At 37.4% G+C, this 25,294-nt stretch overlaps 1 long non-coding RNA gene across 1 annotated transcript in view; it reads right to left on the bottom strand.

Moving 5' to 3' along the window:
- Nucleotides 1–1,386: 1,386 nt before the first annotated feature.
- Nucleotides 1,387–25,294, bottom strand: part of LOC140327062 (uncharacterized) — a 29,076-nt gene continuing 5,168 nt past the window's right edge. The window contains exons 2-3 of the long non-coding RNA XR_011919973.1: nt 6,105–6,206; nt 1,387–1,433 (exon numbers count right to left, since the gene is read on the bottom strand). This is a non-coding gene — a long non-coding RNA (uncharacterized lncRNA). The remainder of the gene's footprint in view (nt 1,434–6,104; nt 6,207–25,294) is intronic.

Raw genomic sequence — 25,294 nt, 5'->3', positions numbered from 1 at the left:
CTAATGGATAATATCCATCCTTTAGGCTGGGACTATTTAGTGTAGTTAGAGTTTAAAAGAAAAAATAGCTTACAGCCTTGACTTATCTACTATCCTTCTTGAAAACTATTTGGTTAGCTTGTAGATGAAAGCAGTTGGTAGTGTAAAACAGAAGTAACATTTCACATAAGTCCACACAGCATTTGCGGCATGTTATTGATAGTTATAGACCAGTCACTGTACAAGCAAAAAAAACATAAGCAAGGTCACATATACAAACAAAGGAATGAAGGTATTTTTTGATAGGCTAATTTTCACATTAAGTCAAAAGTCAGTAGCAAAGTCAAAAGTCAGTAGCAAAGTCCTAAAGAGAAAGCAGTGAAAACACGATTACAGGAAGGAAGAATGCACCAACTGAAAGCTGGTTTTAAATGCCTATTTTACTCTGAGAAGCAGCACCTAATGAGGGAATACACAGATATACACAAACCTTTTTGCTTTATCCTTGTCATCCTCTTCCACAAGTCCATCAAAAATACTCCCATCATCTCTACAACAGGAAGACACAAATGTCATTAGTAGCTACATAAACATTCATTATTCAAAGCACTGTTGAAAGTAAGGATGATTATTAAAAATATTTAGCACTGACAGATATTTTTTACAAGGTACAATTAGTAAATCAGCATCACTGGATAACAGTGTTGCAGCAGAACTAGGTAACAGTCAGGTCATACTAGCACTCATGTTGTCGGTAGATATAAAATGATGATGTTACATGAGTGTTACCTATGACAATGCTTCTGCCTTACCACCACTCACCACTGCTTGCTGTAATCTACTTGGCCTGTTTATTATTACAGTTTATTATTTTTATGTCCTTGCTTTTCAGCTACTGGACACCAAGCCTAATCACAGATCATGGCCCAGTATTTTTTGAAAATATATATTTACTGGCAGGTCAGAGATGTTGACAGTCTAAGTGGTGCCCTATCACTGGCTATGGTCCTAAGGGTTCTGTTTAGATTAGACATTTAGACATCTTCTTAATAGGATGTGAATGCCATCATCTTCATGCATTTCAAAAAACATATCAAAACATCAAAAACAAAAAACACATAAAAAAAAAGAAACCCACTACACACGAAATGAAGAACACGCATGAGTAATCTGTTATAAAACAAGGTATGCATAGCTGCTTTACATAGTTGATTTAGAGCTTAGCATACTGGTGGTTCCGGTGGTGCAACATTTTTGCCTATGGTTCTGGTTTTCACAATATCAACAGCCTTTTTTTACAGACCACAGGACATGGCGCAAAGCTTCACATGCTATACACACCTAAAGATTCTATGAACTTACCTGTCAGCAATGGAGCTCATCTTATGGCAAGCTTATGGAAAAGAGCAGAAAATGCCACACTTTAGCCTTGCAGGAGACATTTGTATGCTGGTCTGTGAAAAGATTGAAGATGGCAAGGATTAGAAAACATACCTAAAGAGGAATTTAGGAATGGTTTATTTCTGTGTATTTATAATGAAAACAACAAAAAAAACTGTCTCCGTATATCAAAACGCAGATTAAGCTATAAATTTAGACACAATTTAAAACGACATCTCTAAAATTAAACTTAGGGCTTCAGTAAAATTAATCAGCTTCTTCTTCTTATTTACTCGTTTTGTTGCAGTTGTTCGCTATGTTTACTTTTTGCTGCTGTAATTATGACCAGGCAGCTACCAATTTAGGCAAATAAAATTCAGGAGCAAACAAAGTTCACTAGTATTAGGAAAAGCATAATAAAGCATTAAAAAGGAAAACAAAACAATATAAGCCACTGAAAATAATAATTTTATACAAGATTTTATTTTTTCTACTAAACTACAACCACATTAAGATCTAATAAATGATCTGCATGTTCACAAGTGAAACATATAATTATGAAGGAAGTCCAAATCACAAACATCCACAGACACATTTTCTCCTTTTGCTCTGGTAAATACAAAACTTTATTATTACTAATAAACAGGATTTATATAGCTCCAACATATTAAACAGAGCTGTACAATAAATAAATTGCGTTTTATCTGAATCCTTTTGGAAATCCATTTAAATTTTAAAATATTCTACATTTATGATCCCTGCCTAGTTTACGTAGTTAGTAGTCCAAACACTAGGGTGGAGCACAATAAAGGATGTTCTTCTGGTGTGTTTAAATAAAATATGTAATATAATATGTCCCTATTTAACAGGCCAGTTTGCCAACCCTAGAAATACGTGAATAGAGAACCAATAAAAAAAAGGGAGTTTTTTTTTGGCACGTATTCAAGTATCAAATGTGTTCATGATCAAAATCTCATAATACATAACAATAATACTGACTACAGTTTCAGATATCTGGGAAAAGCATGCCCAAATTGATAATAAACTTCTGTCAGGAATCTATCATTTAGTCTTAAATTGTGTCACATACGTATGTCGGTACCAGACATGTTTGACCCTGCTTAGGCTTCTTCAGGGGTGACGCTATGTTTAGCAAGGTTGGACACAGTTACTTGACAGTATCTAGGTTCATATTAAATACAGAATGTCAGTATAAAGGTAATAATACAAATATGAATTTAAACACTGGTATACCCAATTATGTTAACAGTAAAAGAAAATATAATGATCAGATTTTAAAACATTATAGCAGTTATACTATTAACTTATCAATACATTTTGATAAATGAAAATAAACAAATTCGTGTCTAGTATGGCACAAATGATGATCATAAACTTTTATGTGGCGTTCCGGAAGTCTTACTCTGCCATGTGCGCGTCCCCGAAGTCAGCAGTCGGGACGTGCTCTCGACAACCCTTATCAGGGCATTCCCTGTAAGAACTACTCATCAAGGTGACGTGTCAAGAAGGAATGAAGGGGAGAATCCCTGCAAGGAGGCCGGCTCATTGCCCTGCAAACACTGCAAGCCAGGAATGCGTGTACAGGGCAAAGCGAGTCCATTCAAAAGAACGGGCTAATGCGAGGATATAGCAGAGAGGACGGGACAGCATACCCCAACACCAAGAGTCTGAAAACAATAGCCACCACCTTACTCACAAGCAATTGCTCACTCCATATCTGTAATCAATTTATTCTGTCTCTACTACAGTAAATTCTGAAACGCACTTACTTACATTACTTACAAACTCAAGGAGTTGGGATGGGGACGAAATGTGCCCTATCATATGCTAATTTGTACTTAGGCGACTGAGAAAAAAAATTTTTTTTCTGATACTAAGTTTTCCCCCTTCCTTCCCTACATCAAGCTTTGGAACCGATATATTGATGATAAGAATATCATCTGGACAGGTCCCCATCACCTGATCGACAATCTTTACCAATCGATCCAGACAAACAACTATAACCTTAAGTTCACTTTCTGTTCACACCCCACCAAGATTTCCTTTTTGGATATAAACATCAGTATCTCTGAGGACCTATCCATTCATACCTCCCTATTTAGGAAAGAAACGACAGTGAACACCATACTACATGCTAAAAGCTCACATCCAAAATCCCTAGTCAACAGCATTTCCTACAGCCAGATGCTCCGGATCAAACAAAATTTTACATGAGAACAGGACTTTAGATTAGAAGCTAAAGTACCTACTGAAAGGCTGACACTAAAGGGATATAGTAAAAAACATCTCAAAAGGACTTTCAAGAAAGTATGTATTCTCGACCCCAATATTTCTACTTATTTGGGCCCCAGACCCATGATCACTTACAAAAAGACAGGTTCTCTTAAAGATTCCTTGGTCCGTAGCCACTACACCCCACTCCCTAATATTGAACTAGACACCAGACCCCATTACACATACCATACCCCTGTGGGAATTGCGAACAATCCAATTGGATTCTAAAAAACTCAATACTCAAACTCTCCCAATGGCTCCATGCACATGCTTAAACATCATGTCAACCGTTTGTCATCAGGCATCATTTACCTGATCATTTGCTCATGTGGCCATTTTTACGTGGGAAAAACAAAAAGACCCTTCAAGAAACGTATTTATGAACACGTTTACTCAATTAAAAACTGCAAAATGGTGACACATTAGCTTTCACATTGGAACTGAGCATAAATTTGCCATTAACTGCATTAAATTTGCAGCTTTCAAAAAAAAAAAAAAAAAAAAAAATATCCCAAACCCTCGAGGAGGTGACCTTGATACCATCCTCCTTTAATGTGAAATGAAACGGGTATTTACACTGAAAGCAAACTAATTTCCAGGCCTAAACGACATATTCAGCTTTAAACCTTTTTTTAAAAACTTGAGTTAACCTTTTTGTAATATAAGGAACTATTACCTTATCACATTTTACTTTTACTACTATCGCATACATAGACACTATGATTATTGTGACAGTACTACATTAATTTTTGGACGTTTACCATTTATGTCTTCCCCACATTATTTACTTGAATATTTACTATGTAGTATGTGCATATATACCATTATTATTGCCACAATTTAATTCAAATGTTTGAGGTTTTTATGTGTTTACTTGTACCAAGAATTTATTTATGATTTTCTATGCATTATCATAATGTATATAATTAACATGTATGCTGTATGTATTACTATGTTATATGGGTAATTTTACCACATTCTGTGTATTATCACCCCCACCTAATCTAACATTTTTATTCCATCTACGAATCACCATGTTTCTCCATAAAACCTTGGCAATTCATTACCCTTGTATCCTCATACTACACTACAACAACAGAGTCCCTGCACGACGCAGTCCGACTTGCGGGGACTGGGGCATCGGCTTAAGACCGATCCATCCTCAACAAATGAACGGGTTCCTCCTTCAGTCCTGTCCTCTCTGCTATATCCCAGTGTGAGCCCGTTCTTTTGAACTCGCTTCCCTGGTGTGTTTGCGGGGCAATGAGCGGGCCCCCCTTGCAGGGATTCTACCAATCTTTCATTAACACATCACCTTGATGGGTGGTTCCTACAGGTAATCCCCTGATCAGGGTTGCCGTCGAGAGCACGCCCCGACGCCTGCTGACTTCAGGAACCTACACATGGCAGAGTAAGACTTCCGGTTTATGATCATCATTTGTACCATACTAGACACTGATTGTTCATTTTCATCTATCAATATGTATTTGATAAGGTAATAGTATAGCAGCTATAATGTTTCAAAATATGATCATTATATTTTCTTTTAATGTTAACATATTGGGTATACCAGTGTTTATATTCATATTTGTATTATTACCTTTATACTGACATTCTGTATTTAATATGAACCTAGATACTACCAAGTAACTGTGTCCAACCTCGCTAAACATAGCGTCACCCATGAAGAAGCCTAAGCCGGGCGAAAGCGTTGGGTAGCGACAAACATATGAGAAACAATTTAAGACTATATTATATATTCCTGACAGAAGTTTATTGTCTAGCGCCCAAGTTGGGCCTGCTTGTTATCAATGTTAAATTTACCTGATAGCCAAAAAGATCATCGGTATTTGTAAAGGAGAGATTCTTCCCACTGGCCAGCAATGTAAGAGGGATTTTTCCTACTGACATCACACTGAGTTGTGGATATAGTAATTCCACATATAGAATATATGTGATATAGGAGTTCCCTGAGGACTTGAAAAGGTTAGAGGGTTAAGAGGGAGGGGTAGGTGGGAGATTTTGCCAGGCAACAGGCTTTATTATAAATAAAATAAACAGTTTAGTGCCTGCTCTGTAAATCTCACTGCTGCTAAGCTCATAGATCAGAATGAGGCTTTTCACATATATATTTCCAAATCCATGAAACTGAATCATGGATAATAATGAACTTTATAATGGGCATTTTACAGCACCAGGAGAAACCTGCAGGCTCCTGGGATACATACGTCACATAGGTGTCTTTTATTTTAATTGAATTACAGTCTTTAGGGTGGGATACTCCCCAGATAATATTGTATCATGTACTTACAGAAAATATGTTTAGATTTATATGTACCTTTAATTATAATGTCAGACAAAAAGATAGTACTGCGGTTTAAGAAAAAAAAATAAATAAAAACGTGCAGTGAGAGGTGACAGCAGGACTGCCATAATGTGGCCGAGGTTACCTTGGTATATGTAGTCCGTGTAAATGAAACCCTTCACAGCCTGGGAAGTAGAAGCTAGGTCTCAATACATGTGCTTGTCAGTAGCATTTCCAAATAAAAGATCTGCAAAGAAAGACGATGGAAAACATGAATAAATACGTATGGCTAAAGATAGTGATCCAATATGATATTTGTACTAAACAAAGAACATATTATATGTATATTTAAGACAAATATTTTACTCTCAAAGTTAAAGTGCGACCATCAATGAGGGATTATATAATCTAACATTGTGGACCTGATTCTTTAGAATACAGCTGGTGTTCTGATCCTCTGTCTTCAATACCCTTTGAATCACTGAACAGGATTCAGTATACAGCTCAGGTTTTCAGTATTTGTCACACAACTTGTCACAGTTATCTGCATGATTGTTTTAGTTGTGTGACCGACACATCTGAGACCTAAAGATCTGCTATACATCAGGCAGTCAGCATTCTTTAGAATGAGTCCAGCAATGCAATCTCACATAATGTCTTTTTGTAGGAATACTATAAATAAAATAAATAAATTATATATATATATATATATATATATATCTATGAGTGGGAGCCCGTTTTGTGACCCAAATCTTCAGTAACCACACAAAAACAGCTGGGTGGTTATTCAAAAGAGCTATTTAAAAGCACTATTATAATCCTTTGTTCATTGTTGTGCAATATAGTACTTCTCTATCTTGCAATTCCCCATTCTCATTGCCATTTTACACATGTGAAGCCAAATTATAACAAATTTCCACCTGCAATGCTTTTGCCAGCCCCCAAGCAATGACACAGTCACGTTCTGCAGTCTAAACAGCGCTTTCTTTTTTGTTTCATATTTCCTAGAATTTTAGTTACTTCAGTAAAATCAGCAATAAAAAAAATTTCAAAATATTAGAAAAAATAAGCACAATGGGAAAATGAAAACTTAATCCTGTTACATGTAAGCAGAATGATTACTTTTCAGAAAAGGAAAGTATGCAGAGTTAGCTTAGCTTTGAATTTGAAAGACTGACAATGCCTTGAAAACTATATATGGTTAAAATATAACAACCTTTTTCTATGAATTATAGATTTGTCATTGTTCCATCCAGCAAGCTCTGAAAAAAGCAAAAATTTTGAGTTGTCTTAGCCAAAGACAAGCATTCTAACCAGCATAGCAGTGGGTGCTGTTTTCTAGCTGTGTTACAAAATATGCTTTGTGCAGAGCCGCTCTACTGTGTACAAATATCCCGGGACTGTTTGCTTACTGCCAGATAGGATCAAAGCAGAAGGCTAAACCATACTGCTGGAATTAGATTTATTTAAAGCATAATTAATCCATCATGTAGAGACAAGCACAAATGTATACTGTAGTTAAAGTATAATTATATGCAAATGTTCAAAAGTCATAATAATAAAACCTTACCAACCCACCCCATATGATCATACATCATTTAAAAACAAGACAATCAAGTTTTCACTGTACTGTGGAGGTACTGCTGGTATATATATGAAGAACAGTGGGCATGTGTCAGAATGTAGAGTGTCTGTGATGCAAAATATAAAATATTATAAATATATATAGGCAGCAGGGTGGCTCAGAGGTTAGCACTCTGGCCTTTGCAGCTGTGGGGTCCCAGGTTTGGATTTTGGCCAGGACAGTATGTGCATGGAGTTTGCAGGTTCTCCCCATGTCTGTGTGGGTTTCCTCTGGGTACCGCAGTTTCTTCCCAAAAACATGCAGTTAGGTTATTTGGCTTTCCCTCAAAATTTACCTTAGACTGTGGTAAAGACAAATGACTATGACAGGGACATTAGATTGTGAGCTCATTTGAGGGACAGCTAATGACATGACTATGGACTTTGTACAGCACTGCGTAATATGATGGCCACATACTCATTGTGCCACTTCTGACTCCATTGCAAACCACCACCAAAATCCCTAGTGTTTGTTGGCGTTGGATGTTAGGATGAATGTGAAGTTCTACGGTAGCGTGAAATAAATGCAGAAAAAAATAATAAAATACAAAAAACAATTTAACACAATAAATAAAATAGGAAACCCCAGTAAAAAGCATGAAACAGAAAAAAACAATCCAATTCAGTGTCTCATGATGTCTAATAAAATTGATTATGACAAAAAAAAAAGAAAGACTTGTGTTTTTTATATTATAAGTACTTCACATGTAAAGGTAAAGGCACAGTATAATAAATATCCTTAATTAAAATATATGAATAAAACAAAAAAAAATAAGATAAAAATAACTAGGACTTAAAGTTTGTCAGAGACGTGCAATTTTTTTTCTTGACAAAAATCTTCTCTGCAGCTGCTGGTTTCTGTTTTTACTTTCTATGTACACTGCACAGAAGACGCTTATTTACATGGGTGTATAATGTATAGGAGGCTGCTGATACCAAATCTGTCTTACAAAAATAAATTATGATGTATTATTAATTACAGGGCTGAAATAATGTGCGCCTTTTCACATATCTGGACATCATCTTTAATATAACCAACCTAAAGAATGAAGTGGTACAGTATGTTGGCTTCTATAGCAAACTTACATATTGCATTAAGATTCACACTGCAATCATTGTTACCATAACATCTCTAATTAAAGATCATGTTGATTGAATGCTTTTCCATATCGCTCTAAAATCATATAATTCAAAATGCATTAATCACTAATTTTGCAGGATTTATGTACACCTTAATGCAAATGTGCTTACCGTTCCTTAAATCTGACAAAAAAAAATACATCCATGTGCAACATCAAGAACAGTTTGTACTGATCCTAGCAGTGGGACTAACTTCCCAGCTCTTCTTCCAGACAGATAGATAGATAAATAAGGAACAGCATAATTAAAGTTGAATTCCAGGGATACTTCAAAACTACCCCAGTAACAGTGCTCCCCCCAAGCTACAAGGGTTAAAGCAGAACTAAAGCTTTATTGGAGAAATGGACAAAATGATGTCTGTGTAATAATCTCTCCTACCCACCTGATCATTCTTGGCATCAGTTAAAAAGCCGAGCTGCATGGCTTAACTTTTGGTGATCAGGATACCCAGCAATCCTGGAAACCCCTATGCATGCCAGGAATAACGTAACTCCCATGCCGGAGTTCAATCATCCTGGCACGTGCAAATCAAGATGGCTGATAACCATGCACAGGTAGAGAAAAAAGAAGAGGTAACGGGTCTCATCCCGCTTTACATATATGTTTTCTCTAGAATACTATCAAAGTGCATATGCTTAAATGATCCCTCCCCACCGACAGCTGGCACATTCCTGATACCTCACGTTGTGGCAGGCCCTCAGCATTGTCATTTACAATGGTCCTGCATAGTGGGCGACAATGTCAGTGTACCTACGACCGCCAAAGCGCCAAAGTGAAATGTATTTGTTAACTGCTATAAAAGACAGCTGGAACTTGATTGATGAATATACTGTTTCATTAGTGAACAGGATGGACCTGATTTATTAAAGGCTGGAGAGGATACACTTTCATCAGTGAAGCTGGGTGATCCGGCAAACCTGGTATGGATCTGGTCCAGGATTCAAAACATTTGGTAGCAAATATCAAATGACTTGAGAAATACATTACAGGTTTGTTGGATCAGCCAGCTTCTCTGATGAAAGTGTATCTTTTCCAGCCTTGAAGAGCTTTAATAAATCAGGACCATTGCTTTAAAGAATTCAAACTATCATTAAAGCCAGAGAAGGAGCAAAAAGTACAGGGTGTCTTTTTTGAAGCAATTCTATCGTTTTTACCCTCGACAAAAATGTGTTTTGCAACAAATAAAATAATAGCTGACTAAACCTTCACAAAGGGATCACATAGTGGTTTCAGAAATCTTGCCAGGGATTGTATTCCAGCTTTTTGCAGTCCTTATGTACCAATCAAGTAAAGCAGGCAAAACATGAAATAAATCACTGAACAGAAATAGAAAAATGCCAGGCCTTGTGTGAAGAAAAGCTTCTCATAGTTATGGGAATTTCACTGAAATAGCATGTTGTGTAAACAGACCTGAAGGGATTTATCTGGCACGCGCTGTAAAAGACGAAGTCAGTGAACTCACTTATGCTCCATTGTCCTAGTAACCTGCTGGCCCAGTTACCTACTTTCCCTGCAAGGCCTCAGTTCAGTGCCGATAGCTTTAGGTTTCTAGTTATATACACAACAAGAGAAATCCAGGAGACAAAGAACCATTTTAAAGACAAGAAGATGTAACAATTTACTGACATATGGGGAAAGTATATAGGAGCGTCTGTATTGTGTATATTTACCTGCTCAGAAAATACCTGATGACTGTTTATAAACTATAGGTATATATAGGGGGATAAAATAAATCATCTGAGATGCAATTAGAGTTTTAGGGGCTACTTATATTGGACAGTGTATATCCCTTTCCTCTGGACACCATAGTGTTTATTTTATAATAAGCCTGCATTTAACACATCATTAATAATATACAGGCCGAGGGGTGGAGAACAACTCAGTCACATGACTTTTCCAGATCTGGGCTGCCCTCCCATTTATTAAAAATTAATAGAACTTTACTTGCTTCTTCGGAAAAGATTTTTGCAGGGGTGGAGGTATGAATCATCGAAGGGTTTAATATAACCATCATGATTTTTTCATGCTTAATCTGAATGTACCATTTGTCAGAGCTGTGCATAACCAGCAGCTGTAATGGAGTACAGAACACAGTCATTGAGTTTCAGATGTCCGCCGGTGCTCAGGTAAAGCAATAAGATAGTTTGTACTCTTGCAGCATAAAGCCTACATACAGGCACACCTAATAAAGGTAAACGTCACAACTATAAATAAAAAAATAAATATATATATATATATATAAAAGCACATTATCTATGTAATTTTACCTTATTTTTTAAATAAAATTCTATTTCTTGATGTTGTGCGAATGGCCGTGAAAAGCTGGATTTATCTATCAGTTTACTTTCTTCACCTAGTCAAGAAGCATATGCACCAACCAGAAAAAAACACCTCATCTATTTCATTTTAAAGTGGAAGTAAACCCAAAACAAAAACAAAAAAACAAACTTACCTTTCACTCCCGCAGATCAGTCTATCATTATTATTATTATTATTATTAAACAGGATTTATATAGCGCCAACATATTACTCAGGAGGTTTCTTCCTTCGGGTCCCGCGTTGTCCCGGTTTCTGTCTTCGACCCAGAGCAGAGGGAGCAGCCAGGCCCCGACATCTTCTCTCTTCTTCCACGTTCTACTTTCTGCTTCATCTGATCTCGAACTAGGCATGCGTGAGATCAGCAAATTTTTTTTCTATTGATGAAAGGGCATGCACAGAAAGAGCAGCCAAGAGCCTCCCGGGATGCGTGATGTAGGTATCCCAGAAGGCTCTACGCTTTTATTCATTTGTGATCGCCTTGGTGGTTTTGCACTTAAAAACAAACAGAATTTTTACTTTAAATAAAAGGGTTGTCTAGCCTTTTAGGTAAAGTAAAAGTTCTGAGTTTAGGTATACTTTAAGAGTGGGGTCCCATTATAAAAAAATACTGGCAGGGTGAAGTCAGAATTAATATGTTTGCATGTTATTGGAAAGGGAGTTAGAGAGTACTGAAGACACTAGGAGCAGGATATGATTACAAAGTCATCTATGTTCTTGCTTACACCAAAACGATGCAATAAGCAGGCCCTCTGTTTTTCCCCCTTTAATTTTTTATTTCTCCAGGCTCTTACATCCCTGGCTTTTCCTAAAGTAGTTGCTTTTACTTTAATGCTGCTCCTGACCTTTGCTCCTGTCCCTGAACAAACGTTACGAACTTACTGACATGTAAACCTAACCAGAATGGAATGTGCATCCATTATTAAAGCGGTAACAGCATTCATGATCTTTTATGACTTAACTTATAATAAATTTGGAATAATAAATCTCAACAAGTAAACTTAAAAGTGATTACAGTGGATAAAGGAACACTTGTTGCACACAATTTAGACCTCCCTCCCTAAAGCTGACCTCCAGATACACACACTCCTGTCCCAATCACTGGCAGTGTTCTCCCCAGCCCCCTTTAGCCGGGCTCACCACCCTGAACTTTTAAGCAGCCAACCGGCTGTTTTTGGGTGATTACCGATGAGTTGGGTCACAATACAGGGGCTGCCACCCGCCTACAATTTCTTCCCACCCAGCCTAAAAAAAATTTTGGGTTGAGCACTGACTGGCATTACAAAAAAATCACATGACATGCACACAGATAGTCTCATGTACTGTTTACAGGAGGCGGGATCCTTCTTCAGGTGTCCATGTCAATGTCGTTCTGACATGGACACTTCCTATTAGGTATTCAGACAAGATGTCCTCTAAGGATCCAGAAGAGGAGTCAGCGATATCAGCACAAGGTGATTGGCTGCTACAGACAAATCTGCAATGGTGGATCAGTAGTCTGAACAGTTACCAACAGAACAATTTTTGATGCGGATATCCTGCATTCCAATGCAAAATAGAAATATAGTGAAGGGGGTGTTACATGGGGGGGTTTATTTTTGCCCAGAAACTGACCTTACTGAGTTAGTACCAAAATCATATATCAGGTGGCTTGAACCACCCTGTACCAAAAGATCTGAATGTTGGTGCAAATACTGAACTACTACTAATACTAAACAACCAGTAGATGACCAATCTACTAGTGTCCACCCATGTCTCAAAACAAATGGCACCTTTTTTGTTTTGTGATCAAATTCTTTTGGCATGATTACAAAGTTTGAATTTGGTTTGAATACAAAGCAGTAAAGCAAGATGTTTGGCGTCCACTCCACTCCACACGTTTTCTATAATGCAAGAGTCCCCAAACTCTTCCTTAAAGCGTACCTAAATGGAGAATTTTTCTCTACATAAGAGGGTATACAACCCTTTTATATAAAGTAAAAATTTTGTTTGTTTTTTTTTTTTAAAGGGTGCAGCACCACCCCTTTAATTCTTGATTGCCGAGCATAGTGCCTCCTGGGATACCTACATCTGCTCCTTTTGCACAGGCCTGAGCATCCTTCATAAAAAATAAAAAAAAATGCCGATCTTAAGCATGCACAGTGAGATCGTCAATTTTTTCCCCAACCTACGTCAGCCGATCTTGCACCTCTGTGCAGTGCGAAATCGGGGACGTAGGAAAAAGAACCCAGAATAAGTAAGTAGAAGATGTCGGCGCCTGGCACTCCCTCTGCGCCCTGCTGAAGACAGATACCAGGAAGACGCAGGACCCAATGGAAGAAACCTCCCGACGCATAGACTGATCTGCAGGATTGAAGATAAGTGAGATTTTTTTTGTTTTCTGTTTACTTCCCCTTTAAGTTTCATTGATACTCAAACATTACAAGAAGATAATTTAATGAATGATAGTATTACAAATAATGAGATAACTTTATGACAACATACACAATATGGAAGGTGGCCAACTGCTGATACAGACAACAGGAAGGGGGAGAGTGGAAGGGCAGAGACACAAATCTTCAAACACACCGGTAAAGGGGGCCTGTAACTTACAGCTGACCAAGCAGATCCATCTCTATGTAACACTGGCTCATACTGGACACCTCATCTTTAGAGGTAATGGCATTCGGTGCTATAGAAACTTTAAATGATTATCTTACCCCGATCAACCTACCATTTATGGAGCACCTTCTGACCCCCCTCTTAAATCCCAGTTATTTATCAACCCCTTGGGCCTTCTGCTCAGCCCTTAGGGGTCAATATGGACCACCCTGCTCTAAAGGTTCAGTCCATCCAAAATCCATTAGGACTGGTCTTTTAAAAATAAATTCTTTTGTGCTGGAAAACAGTATTGGTGACACAGTGAAATGCATCCTACTTGGACATCGTTCATTATAGACAAGAGTAAACTTGGCAAAACTAGGACATGCCAGCCACTTTTCTTCTAATAACAGCACTAAACATTAGAGAAGGAAAAAACAGAGTACATTTAACCAATACGTAAATAGTAATAACGATCTAAAACAACTTGAGACTCTGTAGACGTAAATTGTATTGATTAGCAGAATTAATCGTCGAGCCGTATTATATGCCTCATCCACAGCAATGTTCTAACTGAAAAGGTGAACAGAATTTGTTTCTGCATTGTGCCATCTCACGAATTAGGGGTAAAGTGTTCTCCTAGCAACTAAAGCTAAAATTAACCTGTGCAGGTTTAATAAAAAGAAAACTCGCTCCCCGTTGCACACAGTACTGACATATAAGATGCCTGCTGACTCAAAACAACTGCTTCATTATAAAAACATGATTCATTTAAATGTATTGGGTGTAAAATATATTTTAATTCAGATTTTAATCAGAATGTGCTGCAGCATAAAACACAAATGATGTCCATTCTGGATTCCTATCATAAAGGTGGTAAAGAGACAGATTAACAAGAAAAACCCATTTGGGGCCATATGTGCTGATCCCATTACAATCCCTGGTACTGCTAACTTCCCCATCTTCCACATTTAATTTTTAACGGTGACCACTGGTAAAATATACATAACAGAAGGGTTAAGGGCAAATCTCCGGACGAGGACACCTGTTGTGATTGGTGGTAATTTCCCTTGCTTATGAGAGATTTCTCATTTCCCAGTAAAGTAAAATCTACCAGTGGGACAGAGAGACTTTTTTTTTTTTAAAGCCCCTTTCTGGGTGCATAGCCCTTCTCTTTTCATGTGTTGGCGGCCCAAAATATCAGTCATGTGAAGACATAACCGAGGTCTGTCGTTTTCGCCTCCCAAAATAAATGATGAGTTTGGATCAAAACATATGAACTGGGAAGAATTATTTAGCTGTCAATTTTGGCACTAAATCAACTTTATCACATCACCAATCAGCAATGCATCATAGATTAAAGAGTACCATTCATTACAAGCCAACTTTAAAAAATTGCCCCTCATAACACCGAAGAACCACAATGTGAACCACAATCTATAACCATTGCTAATGAACAAATGAGGATAAAAGTTATACATTAATAGTCAATCAGGATTGTATAGTAAATTCCAATGTGTGTAGATAGATATACATGAATGCAGTCATGTTCAGAGTGCAATTGCAGGTACCGATGTCATTTACAACAATACAAGATCAATAGTCAATGGACAGAAGGTAAATGGCAGCCCGCATCTCCGGTCATGGAAAGACAAAGAAGTGCAGAGAAACCAACAACTCCTCAAGACTTTATATTTACAAAGACAACACCCCTTGGTAAAAATAATAATAGTCAATCTAGATATCTACCAATTCATCACGAGACCTTATTTTGTCACTGAAAATATCCCATGGATACCAAATTTAAAGTCAAGCAGACCAAGTCTGATATTACTTGCTGCATTCTTCAAGTGACTCATAAAATGGATATTAAGAGAGTCAATTAACCTTTCCAGAAAGGAGCCCCACTCCTCACTTTGTATATATTTCCTATAACTGGGCTGTAACAGAATCTCTATTGCACATTACTTTTATTTACTAATGAGTAATCCCTCAGAGGAAACCCAAGTAGAATGCAGGCAAATGTCAGACAGTAATTAGTGGAAGTAGCATGACACATTTGTTGCCTCAAAGTAAAAATGAATTAAAATAAATGATGAAATACATGCTGTTTGAGGTTAACAAAACTGTAGTCTTCAGAGACCAAGCAAAGCTGAAATCAGTCTGATATTTTCCAGGGTTTGTCAGGATCACAAGCAGTCTTAGAAACCACAGGTAGAACATTTATTAATTGCTCTGGACTGCCCACATGGAAAATGACAAACCCTGAAATGAGCGATCTCGCACTCATATCATTTTAATAATTAATTTGGTAATAAGTATTACCCAGTTTGGCTCTTTCAGTGTAAGCAATCTTTCATACATGTTGATCACCATTATTATAATATATACCAGTATATGTCTGACACTGTAGGGTCTTCTACAAGTTCCCCTGATATCATTGTGTATTGTCCAAAAACATTCCATACTTTCTTTGATGTAATGATCCCTTAATAAGAAAACCATAGGCAAACAAAAAATTCAGAAAGGCAACTTAAAAGTAACTGACCTATTTACCATAGATACAGCAGGGGATTGTGTATAGCCTGCCTAGGACAGGAAATGTTTTAAAAATCTTCACCTTAAAGTGTAACTATCATTAACATTTTTACATTTTATGAAAGGGTGGGAAACCCGGTTATAAAATGAAGAAAAATGTTTTGTTCTTTTTTTACCAGCCTCCTGGCATGTCACCTCTCTTAGGAAAGCCCTTTCTGTGCATGTCTGATCTCGCGGGGAGACTTTTTTTTTTTTTGTTTTTTTTTTTTCATTTACAGCAAGTCACCTCACTCTCTCACTCCTGCTCAGTGAAAGATTAGGAGAGGGCACAAGAACAAGCAAAAAAAAAAAAAAAAATGGCGCCTAATGTTCAGCCTGTGCCAGCAAGAAGAAAAAAGATGGGATGGCATGGGACTAAAAGGACCAGGATTGACAGCTTTCCACCTGTAACAGAAATTTTTTTTTTTCATGACTTTCACTTTAAGAACTTCACAGCTACAATATATTACAGTTCTATTCATAGGTTTGGGTAAGCTGCAATCTTGACAAATAAAATACAGCCTAGAAGTCAATACAATATTAAAAGTATATTTTAAACAAGAGGAATGCAAGTTCCCAAATTTCACCTGGATATAGGCTCTTGAAGTCACTGAACAACAAAGCTTGATTGTGAAGGGAAAGGCCGTGCTATAAATGAATTTCCATGTGTTGACAGACAATCTGGGCTCAGAGGAAGTTGGCTAAATGATGTCGGTCATCAGATTGAGGCAATGTTAGGTATTGTGAGGGAATTCCATGGATGTAGGAAGAATATCGCAGGTAAATCCTATTTTATATTTAAATAATTATTTTATCTTGTTTTTTTGGACTGGAATTCTGCTTTAACCTCATCTCTCCATTGCTCACAGGACAGTTCCCCTTAGTCAATAACCTTTGCCCTTTTACTATTGAGGGGAGTCAGTCACTTGAAATAAAGAGCTAAATATAAATATGACAAGGGGACTAGACCACTATCCCACTATTACTAGCCTTCTCCAGAAAAGTTATATAGTAGTTAATACTTTGAGCATTATCAAGTAGCAAAGTGAGAACTCCTGATCTGAATACCTATTCTATATCTGTAACTCAGACAGCCCTGAAGCCTGAGGGTAATTCTAATAAGTGATAGGGGGGCGAAAAAAGGAGGAATGAAAACTGCAGGTGGGTAGGACACTGGTAAAAGCAGACATGCCAATGGGAGATTTTGGAAGCTGCCATTGCTGAACACAGTATAAAGAATGCAAATTGTTAGAAGAAAAGCTGATCATTGGTGTCAGTAGTTACATGTCACAAACCTGAAATAAGCATGCAGATTATTGCAGCACAAAGGTGCTCAGCTACTGTATACTCATTCTGATCAATAATTCAGGAGGTATTAAAGGCAGAGGATCGGAAGACTATTTTTTGAACCAGGTCAGCAATGCCAGCTTACATAATTTTTCACAAAAGTTTTGCTTTATGTGAACTGATTGCCAAGTACAGTTTAACCAACGCATGTACCGGTACATATGATTTGTTAGCAGAATACCGAATTAAAAATCCTAAACCCATAAAAATTCTAATCAATATGTTCAATTCTACAGAAAAGCACAACACATTTTTATATTTTTTTTGTTGTTGTTGCATACAGTGGATAAAGGTTGCTTGATCTGTAAATCTGATATTCTCAGCCTATTACTGCCCACATCTGAAGATACCTGTCTCTTCCTATACTTTTTGTTTAGCAAACAGGGCACTTTCTTTCAGGTATTCCAAGAATCCAGTTAAAACTCTGACACACAAGAAATGTCACCAGCTTTTGTGCATCATCTGACCGAAGGGAAAACAGAAAAACAAAAGGATCCTATTGTACCTTTCCTGTTATTATGTAAGAAAATTGTCAGTACCACTTAAAAGAAAACAAAATGCCAAAAATTTCTATGTTGCTGCCTGAGGCACACACATACCTACATTTTTTTATATAGGTATAGAGCTTTTTTTTTTTAAACAGGTATGGCTGGAAACCCGACACATCCACCCCACATCTTTGTTGAAATTGGTAAAGAGGTTTCTAGATTTCTCTAATGGACCCTCTATTAGTTGGAACCATATTGGCCTTTAAGTTGGAATTATTTTTGCTACTAAAACCCCTAGTTTGCCACTGCATATATTGTATGACTAAAGCTACATACACACTTCCAATTATTATCGTTGGTAAACGAACGACGAACGATCCTGCACGATATCTGCGATCGCTCGTATAGCACCGATCCTGTACATGCAGATAACTGCCGATAACGACACGATCGTTCGCAGATATTGTACACACAATAGATCCGATCGTTGGACGATTCGTTAGTTGCACATGCTCAGACCTTGAACGATCACTGAAAGACTGTACACACGAACGATGGTCAACGATCGTCGTCCAATCCGATCCGCCGGTTCGGTCGTTCATTTCCAGCGACTATTCTCGTTCGTCGGCGTCGTTGGTTACTTTTTTTATGAACGATTTTTGCCCAATCGGTCGTTCGTCGTTCGTTTTGAACGATAAAGTGATGGAAGTGTGTACGCAGCTTAAGTATTTGTAAAGTCAGATAGATTACATAGAGTGTGGAAACCTTAAACCCTCCGATTATTGTCTGCTAAAATTCACCCCTCTAACTGTCTTGTCCCTACTGGCTTTACATATACTTTAATGCTGAATTTTGGGTATATGTAAAAACTACATAGTAGAGGGGCTTCCTTTCCACAGGCTGAAGGTTTAAATGCCTATTTTACCAAGGGTACCAATATAAAACATGTTTTTACCGTATCACCTTGTCCCTTTGCAGCCAGCACTCTCTACTTTCCTCATATGTTCAAGGTTGTGGACAGGCCCTTTAAATCATTGCTTAAGAAGCAGGCCTGCTGGTCCTCACTATTACATGTGATTATGTTGGAAGGACTGCTATCAAGGGAGCTAAAGGAGAAGATGATCACGGGATTGATTGCCAGAGAGAAGGAAGCCTGTACGATCAAGGAATTAGGTGTGTAAAAGTGCTTTTTCTTTTTAGGTACCACGAACGAAAGGAAGCCATACATCCTAGCAATCAAAGGATTAAAACAAGCTTAAAGCTTCAGTAGCAGATGTCTACTTGTTTTTAAATAATCTGCAGGCTGGGGACTTTATTGTAGAAGTGCTCGGAATGACTGTAAAAATGGGGTTTGTATTGCATTAGTGTGTCCACTCCAAGGGTGGTACCCCACATGAAGAACTAACCCATCCCCACCAGGACAAAAAAAAGGCTTACAGGCAATCGCCTCAACTCCTAGTTAAATGAAACAATGAGGGGTAAAAGTTTCAATACCCACTGTAGCTCACGGTTCCTCAACAGCTGGTACTGGAGAAAATGTTTATGCCACAGAGGAGCGAAATGGTTGGGGAGAGGCATTGGTTCTCTTTACTTTGGATACTTTTTTTTTTATGAGTTGGTGAGCTAAATAGCTTTACATCAGCAACGTCCTTGACTTTTGATCTCTAAGCATTACTTTGCGATTAAAAGGCTGACTGGAGCCTGAAGAAGTGGTGTACAATATCCACGAACTGTGCTACTCTTACAGTCCCCAAATGTGACTTTGCATATAATGGGACATTCATGAAATTGTTTTTTGTAAATCTTTCTTGATGTGAGCTTCTGCTTGTTTAACATTGTTTGGTGTGCCCTAAAGAGGTGCATATTTTTATTAATGTATATTTATTACATTTGTATTATGTTTTTTATGTGTTTGATGGTCCCAAATAAACTTCCCCCAAGGATTTTTTTGCTTTTTTTTAGTAGCCTTCTGGTTACACAAGCATCAGAATCACATTTCCAATGTAGGCAGAAAACTAAGTACGTAAACGTACCTATTAGTTTCCACACTTTTGATGATTCAGGTAGGTGTATTTCCTAACTGAATTTAGGAATCTGCCCAAACTGGAATCCTTTAAATGGTACAAGGGATTTTTCTATAGAGAAGTTGTCTTTGGCAGAATACACAGCAGAAACATTGTTTAAACAAGGGAGCAATAATTGGCTTAATTTTACACAAATGATAAAAGTCATCTAAGGATGACTTGAATGCCTCTGGGTATAACAGAAAAAGATGACAAACAAAGAACTGCCTGATAATTCAACTAATAGCTTAAATAAAGGGAATTAATCACACACAGCTCACATGAAGTGTTAGCCTCCTATATTTTTGTATATGAGTGTAGAAATGTGTTAAAGAAACAAAAACAAGCAGCATTCATCATAATTACAGTGTTAACACATTGGGTTGCTGGAGATCAGATCATCAGTCCGGAACAATGTTTCTCAACCAGGGTTCCTCTAGAAGTTGCTAGGGGTTGCTTGAGCAATTTGTGCCTCTCAGGTTAGTTGGAGCCATATCAAGGAACAACCCTGTGGTGTTCAATAGTAAGAATGCCACTTACATTGCTGCCCATTGAGAAGAATATCACTGGTATCAGTTAAAGCGTACTTAAACTCAGAATTTTCACTTTACATGAAAGGGTAAGCAACTCTTTTATTATGTAAGGTAAAATTCTGTTTGTTTCTTTTTAAAGTGCAACATCCTTTTTAAAAATAAATACATAAAAAAGGGGGGCAGCACCGCTCCCCTAATTCTCAATCGTCTAGGCGATCAAGAATGAATGGGAGCACAAATCCCGTAACTTGGTCAAAAGGGGAAAAAAAAAAAGCTGTGAGATCAGCAAGTTTTTTTCCTAACCAACATCACTCAATCTTGCACCTGTGTCAGGTGACGTAGGAAGAAGAACCCAGAAGAAGATGGCGGCACCTGGGGCCCCAGCATGAAGACGACCTGACGGAAGAAACCTCCGGACCGATCGACTGTTCTGCGGGATTAAAGGCAATTTGATTTATTTATTTTTTGTTTGTTTTGGGCAGTTTTTAGTTTACTTCCTCTTTAAACTAACCTGGGAGTAAAAAATTGTTCAAGGAACCCCTAGCAGCCTAGGAACACTGGTTTAGATAATAAAGATGTAAATGTCACTTGCTGCTAAGTGGGCATTATGGAAGTGATGTGCTAAATCCACCTTACTCCTTGCACAAGTGAATAGCCTTTTTTCCTCTCTGTTTACAAGGTAAAAAAAAATCTAAATATGAATGAACTTCTCTCCAGGACACGAAAAAAAAAAGCACAAAAGACAAAAATAACGTCTCAAAGATGGGTTTGGTCTAGTCTTACCAAGCATTGTGTTTTAAATGCAGGCATAACTGCAACACTGGCTGAGATTCAATTAGCCTGATTTAGGAATAATTACACTGGAAGCTAGAGGGACAGACAGAAAAACATATGAGTGAATTATGCTGTACTTCTAAAACCATGACTAATCCCAAAAACTGACTAGAAAAGTCCAAATGCTGAATGCATACAAATATCCAGCTATGGCAAACTATGGGCAATATGGACACATCTCATTTATATAGTTAGATCTACAATAACATTTATATAACACATATATACTGGTGTATGTATTATATAATTTTTATAATACATGCACCAGTAAGTACACAACAGCAACTATAAATGGAATAAAACGGAAATGCCAAAAAAGGCATATTTCCATGTTACATTCAGATTTTTTAGTCATCCTTTAAACAAAAGCAAATATTGTGCTCCAAAGAAGCAGGTTGAATGGCGGACAGATTATAGCACTTGACATGAGTATCTTATAAAGGAAAAGAAAATATTCTGCTGCTCACCATCTCTCTTGAAAACTCTCAATACCAGAAGACTTAAAGTGATTTCAATGTAATGCATCCCTTCCATGAAATGTAAAAAGTATGTATTTGCTAACAGAGATAGTAACAAAGTTACAGAAAGAGACCTTTAGCTGCACACATTTTATAGAATCCCAGCAGACAATTCCAGATAGCTTCAGATGAATGTACATCCATACTTTAATGGAAAATAGTCCACTGGCAGTCATTTTGAACAGTGGTCCCCAACCTTTTGGACGTCATAGACTAAATACACAGACTTTGGACGGCGGATGCATTGGGAGCCGTGTGTCATTCAAAGGGGAAGAAACTTTCCCCATAGTGATGTCATGATGCGTTCAGAGACATAACCTGCCCACTGCCCTGCAATCTGTACGGGAGACATAGTGCCCCCCCAAGTGGGGTCCTTCTCCTGACCCCGGTGGAGAGTGCCATGCCCAGAGCCGCAGACCACCACAATTTTCTCATGGACCACAGGTTGGGACTGGCGATTTAAGGGGTGGGTAGGAAGGTAGTTTTAGGTAAGAAGAAGCAATGAAAACATCTACAGTGGGCTTTTGTCCACTTTGGATTACATTTTAAGCTCCTATAGATACATTGCTAGTTATATGTTACTTGTTTACATAGTTTTAGAATATCAACTTGTCCCCAAACTGATAAACTTCACTGTTAAGACCTAACAGTAACACTAAAAATCTACTGTAAATCAACTTTTTAACATGGGAGACCCCTTGAAATAATTATTGGTGGTCATTGGGAAGAATGCCCTGTACATTGCTGGCCAATGAGAAAAATCCTTACAAAAAGATATGTTATATTGGACTAAATATAACAAATTGCTCATTGCTTAAGGAACATCTAGATGCCTCAGGAGGAACCTCTAGTGTTTCAAAAAACCCTGCTCTACATAGAATCTATATTAGCACAGCAATTAGTATGAACATACTTATATTATAAATCCAATCACGATACAAAGTTATAAAATCGTGTTCTGGCACCAGTTTTTTATGTTCCTAATTATTGGACCCTATAGAAACATATTGTCAAACAGAAAAAAGAGTCACAAGATAACAGCATGTTATATAATTCCCTCTCTCAGTAGTAGGCTCTTGTCAGACCAGAAGAACAAGGTATGCCGCACAGCCAAAGGAACAGAAATGCTCTGCTAAATCTAATCAGAAGTTTCATGCTAAAGTCACTTTTTTCTTTTTATTGATTTTCCTTCACACATTTAACTGTGCTTATTATTCCATGGTAAATGATATAGAAAGAAGCGCCAAAGCACCTGAGACTCCACAATTTATTGTCAAAAAAGGCCAAGAGAATGCCCCCTTCTTCAGGGCTGATTAGTAATATAGGGTTCTCTCGCTCTCTCTATATAATATTCCAATTTTAAGAGGCACAAATTAGTGTAGCCACAAACAATGGAGCGTCACATTTTACCACTTTTTTTCAAGAATGAAACATCCATCATTATTTCTGTCTATCCCAACTGCATTTCTCAAAGCTTGTACAGACATATATAAACATAACAGATGTATATGATGTACAAAAATTGCAGGATATCATCTTTGTCTCATAATGTATATTGACTACTTCCCAGTCTGTTCTATATGCGTTCCCCTCAGTACCAATTTCTATTACGGTCATGATTTTAGGTCTTTCTTACAATCCCAAAACCAAAAAATAAAAAAGCACAATAATACCAATCTTCTCTGTACGCCCTCCTCTGCAAGGATCTTTATCATACCTCCATGTTTAACACACTTGTCAGATGCCTGGGGTGCCCCAAGCGACGTGGCGTTTCTTAGGGCCTCCTCACATCTGTACATTGGGTCAACACTTGTTTTTATGCTTCATACAATCACTATACGTGCAGTTTTACACTCCATGAAACCCTCATCAAAATACAATGGAGCACTAATAATACACCAAAAGTCTTCTGCCAAGTTATATTACATTACAAAAGGTGTACACAAGGTCATTCCACATCTTAAAAGCCATTCACAAGGCTGGGTCTACATTGACGTTTTTTTAAAAAAGCATGGAAACGCTCCTATTGCGTTTTTATGCACTTTTATTAGTGTTTTAAAGCTTGCCTTTAAAATGCCGTAAACCGCCTATGCCGGGATTATAGCGTTTTAACAAATAAGTGCCCCAAAACGTGTGAAAACATCCCATTGAAATCAATGGAAGCGTTTACCTGTGTTTTTGGGCATTTTCCAGCGTTAACCCAATGTTTTATTTTTTTTAAACGTTGCAAGCAACGTTTAAGATGTATTTCATAAACGTGTCTCAAGGAAACGTCCTGGTGTGGATTAACCCACTGTAATGTATGGGGATTTCAAACATGGGCTTTAAAAGCCTCAGGTTAAACGCTGGGGTAACCGTTCGTGTAGACTAAGCTTTTTGGAGTGCAAAGTTATACAGTACATCACCTGTGAACTAGTGATTGTCTGAAGGTTGCTCCATTGCATTAGTTGATTCCCTGAGTAACACACAGTAAAATATACATTTTTCTGCATCACCACAATGGACATGTATTTCATCCTGCAAATTGTGTTGTTTTTCACATTGTGGAACCAAGACAGTTAATTATATTAAAATAATATATGAATAAAATAAATAGGCTGTCTTAGCACAACTGAATACAAATACCACACCACACAGATGTGAAAAGGCACAGTAATACATTAGTGATGTATGAGCACCACAACACAGAGGGTTAAATGTAAGAACAGGGCAGCGGATGAAATAGCATTAGCAGATTGAATGGAATGAGCAAGCTTTCACACTAGGAATAGAGAGCCATCTAATGTTTTAGGTCAGCTCAGGTTCACTTTAAGGTATGTCAATAAAATACAGCTTAGGTTTAATAGCAGATAACTACTACTTTTACAACCTTTGATAAACCAATGTTGCTTTATATTTCCTTATTTTCCATTAAAAGCTCTTACATCATGCTTTCAGACCAAAAAAAAAAAAAGGTTTATGACCATTAGGATTGCAGATTATTCAGACAGGTATGAGAAACGGACGATTCATTTACCTTTACCACAGGCTGATTAGAGAATATCTGTACCTATCTACATATTATGCCAGAAAACCACTCATGCATAAAATCATAATGCCAACAACAGAACAAATTACCAGGGTTTTTGCAAAATGTTAACCACCTGAGCATTACACTGAGGTCTAGATTTCTGTACCAAAAGTGATCCACTGTTTTTTATGAAATTTTTTTTTAATCTGTAGACCTGTAACTTACAGAAATATGTCCGAACAGGGGTTCTAGTAGATAATATGAATATAAAAAATGTTTGAAACACACAATCATGTAAAAAAAAAA

Source organism: Pyxicephalus adspersus, chromosome 3 (genome assembly GCF_032062135.1).
Source record: "Pyxicephalus adspersus chromosome 3, UCB_Pads_2.0, whole genome shotgun sequence".
Taxonomy (NCBI): domain Eukaryota; kingdom Metazoa; phylum Chordata; class Amphibia; order Anura; family Pyxicephalidae; genus Pyxicephalus; species Pyxicephalus adspersus.
This window is presented reverse-complemented; position numbering and strand designations above follow the sequence as displayed.